Source organism: Rhinolophus hipposideros (genome assembly GCF_964194185.1).
Source record: "Rhinolophus hipposideros genome assembly, chromosome: 20".
Taxonomy (NCBI): Eukaryota; Metazoa; Chordata; class Mammalia; order Chiroptera; family Rhinolophidae; genus Rhinolophus; species Rhinolophus hipposideros.
In genome coordinates, this window is record NC_138066.1 from 19,723,716 (window position 1) to 19,735,747 (window position 12,032).

The following is a 12,032-nucleotide window of genomic DNA, read 5'->3' on the forward strand; positions in this document are numbered from 1 at the left end:
ACACAAACAGCCACAACCAGAGTAGAAGAAATCAAACCTTCCTTCATCCACCCCAAACCCAGTCTAAGGTTAAAGGTGGAAACAGTTAGGGATCCAAGAGATGGACAGGAAGACCAGGAGAGGCAGGGTGAGTGTTGACGGACTAGTAGGAGGTGGTCCGGCCGACAGAGTGAGAGGCAGTGCATGGGTGTGGGGCATGGGAAGCTCCCAACCTCCAGGTAGGATGTGAAGGAGCTCAGTACGCTGGGTTAGAATCTTAGGTGAGAAGAAGCAGTGATGGGAGAGAGGATTGGAAAGAGAATCAGGAAAGCCAAGTAGGGCTCATAAATCACGTGAAGACCTTTATTCTGAGAGCAATGGTGAACCATTGAAGAAATAGCCCAAATAATTCTTGGCATCTCACGGAACTGGTCTCTGCATAGAGTTTCCTTTGAAGAGGCACAGTCTAGCAGAAGTAACAAGAAACAAAGACCAAAAATAAAATCCCACTGACAATGGCAGCGGTCTGCCGTCTCTTAGAGAATAGCCTCTCTTCATCTGGACCGTTATCTCTGGTCTTCTCTCATCTTTCTCTTTCCTTCTCTTCCTTGGTTCTGGGGAAGAGCCTGGACTTTGGAGGGAGACAGACCTGGGTTTGGATCCTGACTCTGCTACTCCCTGAACCTCTCCTTCCCCACCTGCTTGCCTCCCTTTTTTCCCTGCTATTTCCATTGGACATCGGTTCTGTGCCAGGCTTGTCTAAATGCTGGGGACACAGGGTAGAGATCAACTACACAATTTCTGCTCTCATGGGATTACAGACTAGTGAGGGAAGACAGATATTAAGCAAATGATTGTTTAAATAGGTGTTAAATTAAAAAGAAGTTTTAAAAGTATTTTAAGAAGAGAGATAGAACCTTATGTAAGGTTATTAGGAGGACTTGTCTATCAAGATGTCAAGGAAGACTTCCATTAAAATGGGTCTATTATCTGGAGGATAAGTAGGAGTGCAGAGGTGCAGGAGTGGGGACACAAGGGGAAGTCCGTGCAAAGGGCCTGTGGCAGGAGGACAGGAACTGAGAGAAGGCCAGTGTGACTGGAGAGTAGACAGGGAGGAGGACGAAGGTGATGATGAGACAGGAGGTCAAATCATGCCAAACCTTGTAGGCTGTGTTAAGGACTTTGGCTTTGAGCTGAAGAATGATTTGAATCCATTCAAATGGTTTATTTAAAACTGGTGGGTTGGAGGTAGTGACACAATCAGATTTGTATTTTGAAAAGATCCTTTTGGCTTCTATGTGGAGAACCAATCAGAGGGGCCCAGACTAGATGGGGAAGACCCAGTGCTACCGCACAAGTCTAGGCAAGGGAAGATAATCCCTTGGCCTGGGTGGGGAGAGGGAGATGGAAAGTTAGCAGAGTGGATACTTTTGAGAGATATTTAGAAAGTAAAATAAATAAGACTGGGGGTAGGCTGGATATGGTACAGTGATGTACGATAATGGGGTGTCAAGAAAGACTTCTAGGTTTCAGGTTTGCGTACGTATGTGGAGATGACAGTTTAGGGATAGAGATCACTGGTGCAGGAAACACCAGAAAAGATGATGTTTGGGGACTTGAAGAGTTTCAGGTGCGTTTGAAGTATCTGTGTTGAGTTAGATCTAATGGTTGAAGTTCAGAGTAGACTAGGCTGCAGATTTTTCATGGCTCATTTTTATTACGGTAATGGCTATGGGTGTGATGCTAGGCAAAGAGTATGGAGTGAAAATACAAGAGGGTCATAAGGAACTCTATCATCTAATATGGTCTTGGACCAGTCTACGGCTCTCGTAGAGTTATTTGGATGGTTAAATGAAATATCCTATGTCCAGTGCCTGGCACGTAGTAGGCAGTCAGCAAATGCTAGATACATCTCCCTTCTCTCCTTTTAACTACTTGCCTCTTTTATATCATTCCTCTCTATTTTCTGGCTCTCTGTATTGCAGCCAGAGACTTAAACCCAATTTTTCCAACTTGAGATGGCCCCAGGGTACCTAGTATAAATACCAGGCAAGCACTACTCTCCTCCACATCCCAGCCCTCGAGAGCCTAACTTTTGAGGGCTTTCTGAAACTAAACTAAGGCTACTTTGGGCCAATGACGAACAGTTGAAGAGCTAATTTTCTTAGCATGCATGGCAACTTCTACCTTAGAATGATAATCATGCCACCTCGCATTTCTAGAACATTTTGTATTTTTTCAGAGAATTTTCACAATGATTATCTCAGTTGTTCATCACAGGATTTTTTTTCATTATGAAATGCATTTGCATATTTTATTTACCTCTAATCTTTTTCCCCACTGCTAAAACAGCAGCATTCTGAGCAAACATGCATATGGATGACTTACGAATTCACTCCACTCTTATTCTTAAGCTTGCTTTCTCTTGTTTTCCCATTTTATTTTTAAATCATGAATTTTATCTTCCTGGTCATCTTTTCCCCCCCACGTTTCAGTGATTCTCAGGATCACAATTCTGTTCTTTCTCTTCCTTTTTGGCACTTGCCCTCTTCATCTTCTCTCATCAACACCGAGGGTTCTGGTCCCCAAAGGCCATTGATTGCTCCGGCACATTCAAACACTCACGTTTTTGACCCCTCTTCACCTCATTTCTCTCGGCAGCAGGTGCTGCATTGAAGCGTCATATTAGCTTTAACTAGAGATTTGTTATGCAAGGCAACCTCGCGATCCTGCAGACTCATCCAGGTTCTTCCTTGGTCCCTGGCGGCTGTGAGAGTCTCTCCTCAGTCTCAAATCACGCCTTCCTCCCATCCCCTCAGCATGATAGTTCCCTGATTTTCCTTTCTATATTCTCCATCTTCACCTTCCGCTGTCCGTGTTCATCCTCGCAGGAAATGTGTCAAGCACCTAATATGAACCAGAAACTTCTGGGCTCTGGGGATCCCAACAGCTACGACCTCGTTCTGACCTTGACGTACCCACAGTCTGCAACAGTGGGTCTCAAACCTGATGGCACATTTGAATCATCATCAGAGGAGTTAAAAAAAAAAAAAGAAGAAGAAGAACGCTGAAGTCCTAGCTTTTGAGATTCTGATTTATTTGGTCTTGGGTGGAACCCAGGCATTGTTAGTTTTTAAAAAAAGATTCTAATGTGCAGCCAGGGATAAGAACCACTGATTCATTGGTCGAATGAAGGAGGCTTATGTGTACACAAATAATTTTAATAGAATATGAAGGCAGAAGTAAGCATGGGTCCTGGAGGGGAAAGAAAAGCCCCTCATTCAGCTCAGCGGAGGACTCAGGGCCCCACCCCATCCATTCTAGAGAACCTTTTCTCAGAGCACCAACATCCTTCCATTTCCAGTAAGACAGGAGAAACGAACACCTCTCTTAAAGTAGCCTGGCCTTTTGTCTTTTTAAAGAACAGAAGAGCAGTTCTGAGCCTGGGCCTCGGGGTTAGGTGGAACTGGATCCAAATCCCAGCTCTGCCACGGACTAACTGTGTCACCTGAGGCAAACTGCCTAACCATTCTTAAATCTTCCTGTTCTTGTCAATTACGTGTGGCTGCATCTGTGTGAATCGAGGGAGCTAATGCCTAGCCCACTGCCTTACACCCAGTAGGTGCTCAGAAAATTGTAGGGGTGTACACTCTGAAGTACCCTACAGGCACTGATGAGGCTCAGTGATTCCTCTTCCAGCAGCAAGTACTCAAAGGACGGTCCACGTTTGCCCTACTCGTCTACTCCTGCTGGAGAGGGACACACTTTACTTGGTCCACCTTGTGTTTCCAAAGGCTGATAGCTGAACCTCAGCCCCCATGTACACTCTCCTCTCCAGGTTCTTTCTTTCTACTTCCCCACTTGCTTGGCGTTTTCGTCACCTCCAAAGTTCCTGCCAACATTTCTCCTGGTCTTAAGCTTATTGTGGATCTGAACATGGTGACTCCCCCACACTGTCCTGTGTTGGCCCCGCTGTGCTTTCCCTTAGGAGGGCCGGATGGTTCGCTAGCATCCAGTGTGGCCCCCCAGCCTTGCCTGCTCGTGCGCCTCCCTCCTGCCAGCCTTAGCACAGAAGGCGAGATGTTACTTGCGGTGGGATGTAGCCACAGGAGTGGGCTCCAGCTCGTCAGAGCTGCCCACTGCTCTTTCGAAATGTACTGTTGTTTCCTTGGCTAGCCCTGTCCTTTCTTTCCCTGGGACAGCAGTCCAAGGTCGGCTCAGTCTTGAGGTCCTTCAGAAAACTCGATAGCCAGACCTCAGGCCCCTGGGGGCACTCTCTTGGTTTTATAGCTTGGCCAGGTGTGGAATTATGTTAGCTGAGAAACTGCATTCTCCCTCCACGGCCTGACCCCTACTCTCTCTGAGCCGTCCTGTGCTCCTGAAACAGAACTCTAAATACTGCTCTGTTGTTGATACTTTCGCACTGGGCACCACCTTTCTCTGTCTCTTTTCTTCCAGCCACACAGTAGCCTTTTGATCTCCTTGTGTTTCTGAGGAATGTCCCCTACTCTTACCTCCTACTCTTGCCTGCTACTCTGTCCTTCTCTCCTGATTACCAAAATCCTGTTTATACCGACTTCTCACCTTGGTTCTTTGAATTTTTTGTTTTTAGTGACTTCTGTTCCAATCCATTACCTTCATCATTTCTCTCTCTGCTCTTCATCATTCACTTCTACAAGTGGAATTTTGCTCCTTTCCACTTCTGGCTTTATTCTTTCCTATGAGAGGTTTTCTCAGATTGTCTTTCCAGATGACCCAGCCCCATTTGGTTTGTGAAAGGTGAACCTGAGCCAGACTTCCTTTGCCTTGATCATTGTTGTTGCTGGACTGGTAATTTCCTGCTGACTTGATGGGACTTCGTGTACCCCCATGCCCTCTCCCCAGGAGAGCACATCCGACACCCACCTTGCTGGAGCCCATGGGCTCCTCAAAATATGCCCAGGACATCCGTAAGGGTAATGACTATTATTCCTGTTTTGAAATCAGGAAAGCGAGACTTAGCATGGAGGAAACTGAGACCTAAAAAGGGGCACTGACTGTCCAAGCTCAAAGGAAGAACTGGGAAGAGAATGCATGCCAAGGAATTCCCAGGTCATTGCTCACCCAGTGCTCCACCCTGCAAGTGACACTTGTCAGTCTGCTAGTGTACGGGTGAGCTCTGGATCCTGCTCTCAGGAACTTAACTTACCTCAAACCTCTTTTGGAGTCAGCCTAGGACCCGATCCACTGGTCTGGTGGGTTAACGTCCCAGAATGGCAGATGCATCATGTTTCTATTTATTTTTAAGGTGTCAGCCACAGGGTCTCTGGGAACAAGACTCAGCAGCATTGTCCCTAGTACACTGGATACAAGGCATGCTGTCTCTTTCCAATGGTTTTCTGGTTCAGACTTGCCTTTAGTCAAATGGATGAGAAGTCCAGCTATGAGGCCAAACTCCATCATTCCTCTCAACTTCAACCCTGTGCTTTCTGCACAGGTTGCATTAGGTGGTGTGTGTGTCTGTGTGTGTGTGTGTGTGTATGTGTGTGTGTGTATTATGCATGTTCGGGGGTAGGGTTTCCTGTTGCTTAAGCCAAGATTAAAATGAGGAGGTCTATGTTGTTGGGCAAGAAGCACCGTTTCTCCTCTTTCTTACCTTTCTTTAGAAATTCCACTCAAACTTTCTCTTCCCATGAGGGAGGTGAGTTAGCGCATGTGTAGTATCTCTCTGTATGCTTCTTCGCTCTTGCTCAGGAAGAGGAATGTCTAGACTGACTGGACAGAGGTTGATATTCACCGAACCATCTTTTAGGAGTGTGTAGGGCTGCTGTGACTTAGAACCAGGAACCAGGTCAGCCACTTCCTCTCTGACTTTCCACCTTCCCCGGAGAACCCTCCTTCTCTTACTGTCTCGGTGTGGAGCACATTTAGCTCAGGCTCAGGGCCACGTTCTAGAAGGCTTGCTTCCTTGTCTGTATAGTGGGACTGAGCTGCCTCGGTAGGCCTGGTCACACCTCTGCAGGCAAGCTTTGGGGAGCTTCTGGGTATGTGTTCTAATATCTAGATTTATGAGTTAGGGAGTCCCACTTATACCCTTGGCCTTGATCTGAATTCTCCAACACAAATTATAGGAAAGCCTGTGGTTCGAGAGCTGGAATGTACCAGAGTAGATGAACAAACTTGCTATTTGGCTTATGATCTTTGTGTACCCATGTCATTAATTTGATTTCATTGGAGCTTAGAGGAGAGAAGGGGAGCATGGCACCTGGGGCCCCGAACTTTCTCATCATGTGAAAGTTGTTGTGCGTGCCTCCTCCCACAACCACATCAAAATTACAACTAAGTTGCAGAACAACCATCACTGAGAGTAGCCTGACATCTAGCTTAACTGAAGTCCTACAACTGAGGACATACAGAAGCTACCTGGAGACTGGTAGGAGGGACAGAGATGTGGAACAGGCTGGTCCCACTGTCACGTGTGACCGTTAAAATTTGGAAGGGATATCTTGGCTGCAGAGGTTTCCCCCAGAGGAACTACAGGTCCCAGGCCCACACCAGGCTCCCTAGCTCAGGGTTCCAGTGCTGGGGACAGAAGCCAAACAAACAAAACAGAAACAAACTCATAGATACAGAGAACATTTTCATGGTTGCTAGTTAGGACGGGGGTTTGGGGGGATGGGTGTAAAAGAGGAAGGGATTAAGAAGTACAAATTGGTTGTTACAAAGTACTCATGGGGATGTAGGGTATAGCATAAGGAATATAGTCAATAATATCGTAATAACTATGTGTGGTGTGAGATGGGTACTAGATTTATTGGGGTGATAGATGGGAGGGGGTTGGAGGCAGAATGAAAAAGGTGAAGGGATTAAGAAATACAGATTGGTAATTACAAAGTAGTCATGGGGTTGTAAAGTACAGCATAGGGAATACAGTCAATGATATGGTAATGACTATATGTAGTGCCAGGTGGGTACTAGACTAATCAGGGGGATCCCTTTGTAAATTTATAAATGTCTAGCCACTTGACCACTATGCTGTACACCTGAAATTAATATGAAAAATATTGAATGCCAACTGTAATTGAAAAATTAAAAAGGGGGAGAAAAGGGTGAAGGGGAAAAAGAGGTCCAAATTTCTAGGTATAAAACAAATAAGTGGGCCGGCCCCGGTGGTTCAGCAGTTGGAGCTCTGTGCTTCTAACGCCGAAGGCTGCCGGTTCCATTCCCACATGGGCCAGTGGGCTCTCAACCACAAGGTTGCCAGTTCAACTCCTTGAATCCCACAAGGGATGGTGGGCTCTGCCCCCTGCAACTAAGATTGAACACGGCACCTTGAGCTGAGCTGTCTCCTGGATGGCTCAGTTGGTTGGAGCACAGTCTCTCAACCACAAGGTTGCCAGTTCAATTCCTCGACTCCCGCAAGGGATGGTGGGCTGTGCCCCCTGCAACTAGCAACGGCAACTGGACCTGGAGCTGAGCTGCGCCCTCCACAACTAAGACCGAAAGAACAACAACTTGAAGTTGAACGGCACCCTCCACAACTAAGATTGAAAGGACAACAACTTGACTAGGAAAAAAAATGTCCTGGAAATACACACTCTTCCCCAATAAAGTCCTGTTCTCCTTTCCCAATAAAAAAAATCTTAAAATAAAAACACACACAAAAAAACAAACAAATAAGTCATGGGGATGTAATGCCCAGCATGGGGAATATAGTCAATAATATTGTGATAGCATGGTACAGTGTCAGATGGGTGCTGGACTTATGGCGATCACTGCTTTAGGTATGGAAATGTTAAATCTTGTATACCCCTGAAACTAATACAATAGTGTACGTTAGCTATATTTTAATAAAAATCTTTAAAAAGTCATAAAAGCACAAATAGTAGGGAAAAGGTCAAAGGTAAACTCAGTCAGTTCAGAAGCACAAGATATGCTTAGGATTAAAATAGAAAGAGAAAAGTCATCTAACCAGCTATGGGACTCTTATCACAGCTCTGGAGAATGCGAACGCTGAGAGAACCTTAAGATACAAGGAACCTCGCACGGACTGGGGTCCTACTGCATGTTGGAAGCTGTTTTAACACCTTACATGCATTATTTCATTTCCTCTTCACAGCAAACAACAACCTTATGAGATGGATATGTCTATTCCCACCAACCCAAGGCTCAGAGAGGTCGAGGCACTGGCTGAAGGTCGCGGAATGACTTTAACGGCAGATTTGGGAGGAAAACGCTGGCCTCCAAGTCCCGTTTTTGTGGTGCTTGCCTCCATATCATGATTTGCACAGTTGTATTAAGGTTGAATCTGCACATTGTCCCTGGGAGGGGTTGGCATTAGGGAGGACACCCTGTCCCTTAGGCCTCCTGTTGGCGGCAGCGCCCTGGCCAGATGGACCCTTGGGTGTGACCCTGTGTCGTTGTCCCTTTCTTAAGTACACAGAGGAGAAAGTTTTCCTGATTGGGGATAAAGTTCAGCAGGTGGGGCTGGGTGCTGCAGCACTGGCGGGTTGCCAGCTGGGAATAACACCCTAGAACACCGGGAACATGGCGTGATAAAGGCTAGGATCGAGCCAGGAGCCAAGTTCGTGTACTTCCCTCTGGATGTTAGGCTGCCTCCTTTTTGACGCTCCTAGTGCCGTGGAGGGCTTGCAGTTGGGAGTTAGGATGTGTCAGTTTTCCCTTCCCTTCTAGGTAAAATTCGAGATTCATGTCTCATAGTCTTTCCATGCTTAGGAATTTACCTGCCAGGCACTGTTTCAAGTATTTTATGTTTATTCATTCCTTTTATCTTCTCAACAACCCTATAACACAGGTGTCATTATTAGTCACATTTTGCAGATGAGTAAAATGAGGCACAGAGAGGTTGAGTAACGTGTCTAAGGTTACACTGCTAGTAAGCGGAAGCCTGGGATTGCATTTGGGTCTATTTCCAGATACAGAAATTGGCAGCTTGGTAGAGGGAAGGAGCACGGATTGGGTTCAAATCCTGGTCTCACCGCTTCAAGTTGTGTGAGCCTGGGAGGTGGTTTAGCCTATCGGAGCCTCAATTTTCTCCTCTTGAAAAGGGTGTACACATCCAACATCATATAGTGGCTTCTGAGGTTTAAAAGCGATAAACAGTGAAAGTGTTGCTCGTTCATGACTAAGGACTAAATACCGGTTCCTGTGCACATTGGAGTGAAGGAATTACATAAATATAAAACTTTAGCGTAGAATAGGATGTCAGGTCTGGGAAAGAGCTTAGCTATGACTTAGGGCAATGCATTGACTGAAGGGTGAGGAAGTGACATCACCTGCTCAAGGTGACACAGTACATGGGTGACTGTAACAGTTTGCAAGTTGCCTTCTGTAATAGCTCTTCTCCCCTTCTTCCTTAGTAATAGAATCCCTGTTTTTTCTTAGCTAAGTTCGGGCTTCTCAAAAAAGGACGGCATTTCCTAGCTTTCCTTGGAGTAAGTGTCGGCATTTGACTATGTGTTCTGGCCTATGCCAGTGAAAATCATGGGATGCTTTTTTTAAAAGAGAGGAATCTGGTCCTCCTTCTACCTTTCTTCTATCTTGCTGCTTAGAAGGCAGATCTGATAACTGGTGCTTCAGCTGTCATCTTGGTACAGGAGAATAAGTCACATCCTAGGAATGACAGAGCCTTCGTTTTCCCCTGAGTTATCTACTTCTGGATTTATTTCACATGAGACAGAAATAAACTTCTGTCTTGTTTAAGCCGCTCTTATTTGGGTTTCCTGTTACTTTCAGTCTAATCTAATCCTAATTGACAGCATTAAATACGGACTAGAACTAAGGTCAATAAATATTTGTTGAATTGACAGTGAGTCCCCAAGAGAAGCCTGGCTTGTCTTTTTTTCCTCTCTCCAGGTCTTGATGAAAGAACCTGGAGTTTTCACAAAACATCTTGAAGTCCTGAAATGACTTTTTGTGCCTATGGGTGTAGGCAGGCTTGCCTCTGGAAGGTGGGTTGTGGCTGGAACTTGGTTCTCGGGTATGGCGGTCTGGGCGCTGTCACCCTTCCTTCTCCAGCCACAGGGGAACCAACCCACGCTCAGAGCCATTCTTTGGTTCTGAACGCGGGTCTCTGCATCAGGTTGCCCTCTGAGTTCTAAGCCAGTGAGCTGAAGAAGCCTGAGAAAGTGCAGAGGATCGGTGAGATGGACTGATTAGCTCTTCTGCTATTCTTGCTTCCGCTACTGGCATGTTTTGAAATTGATGACTTATTGTTTTTCTTCAAAAATGTGTCCCTCCCTTTGCTTTCTCCCCCTTTTAAATTAATTTTTCATCGTGAAATATTTCAAAGATGAGAGAAGAATAGAAAGGAGCATAATGAATACCTATGTACCCACCATAAGCTTTATCCAATCTTAACATTATGTCATATATGCACCAGATCTCATTTAAAGACATAAAGCACTGCTGATAAGACTGAAGCTCCCCGTGTATTTCACTCCCATCCCCATTCTTCTCCCTCCTCCTCAGAGGTAACTATTACCATGAATCCAGTGGTTATCATTCCTTATGTGTGTGTGTACGCTTTTATTACATATTTATGTATCCATTAATACAATATGGCATTATTCAGTAGGGTTTTACATTTTAAATATAAATTGTAGCATACTCCACTTATCATTGGGTAGCCCACTGAATAATTCTACCACAATGTATTTCTCCACCTTCCTCTTAATGAATATTTAGGTTATTTCCTTTTTTTCTTTCTTATTACCCAGGCAGTGGTGTGATGAACTCCGGTACTTACCTCCTGAGGGCACATGTGAGAAAGGTTCATTAGAGCCGGGTTAGTAATTATGGCCCATAGGTCAAATCTGGCCGCCACCTGTCTTTATATGAGGCTGCGAATTATAATGGTCTTACATTCTTTCTTTTTTTCCGTTTTTAATTTAAATGTTAAAAATTGCAGGAAGACCTACATAGCATAAAATTGAACCCTTCAACTGTTTTAAGTGTATAGTTTACTGGCATCGAGTACTGTGGGGACAAAACCCCAAAAAACAGTTTCCAGGCTCTCGGCCTCACATAGAAAGGTGCTGGCTCGGGTAGTAAATGGCCATCAACTGTGATCAGATGCCAGCAGCTGTGGCTAGTTGGCCGTCAGCTGTAACCCGTAGGCCATTGGCCACTAATATAACGGCTGTGGCTACGCTAGCAGAAAAGGAATGGGGGCTAGCAAGAAGATGGTGGCTGGCAAGCGCGGACTGCTGTTAGGCAGATTATGTAGATCCTGCTTCCTGTGTCTCCAGCCAAGCCTCCAGCGAGAATATATTGGTTTGACTCCCCTATCTATGGCTCCGTGGGTGTTCCTGTTTGGCCTTACCGTGTCCTGCGTTCTTGGGCGGGGAGTGGGAGCTGAGACCCTGCACGACAAATGGCGCAGCGAGCAGGGTCCCCTGCGTGACACATGGCGTAGTCGGCAGGATACAGTGCCAGCCAAAGCTCTCCGAAGGGCAGTGGAGCAGTTTGTGCGTATGAAAGCTCAGTCTGAGGAAGACCAGGAGGTGCAGCTGCCGGAGAGCTCGATCCCCGTGGAGGGGTGGAAAAATGTGGATGGTTCCCCAACCAGCAGAGGCCGGAGAAAGCGGAGAAAGCGAAGGTTGTTGCCGCCCTGTGGGCTGGGAACTGCTTGCTGAGGAAGCCCAGATGCGGGATTTGTCCCAGGAGGAAACGCTTGCTGAGTCCTCCGTGGGAGATGAGGGTGAGGTCAAGGTTATCCCTCACCCCCAGGACAGCCCTGGCGAATGACTATGGACTATGGGGAATTGCCTTCCATCCCTAATTTATTGGACGCTTGACTGTTTGGGAACATACCACCATGTAGTGGGACTGGTTTGATGTTTGCTTTTGTGTCTTGACTGGCCGCCATTGATAATATGTAAGCACCTTGATGTGAGCCGCTGTTGTTCCAGCACAGTACCCCGAGAGGCCCAGAGAGAGAGTGGCAGTGCCCTGAGAGCCCTGGCTGTGTCCAGGAAGTCTGGCTGTGTCCAGAGAGAGTGGCAGTGCCCTGAGGCCCTGGCTGTGTCCAGGAAGTTGGCTGTGCCCAGAGA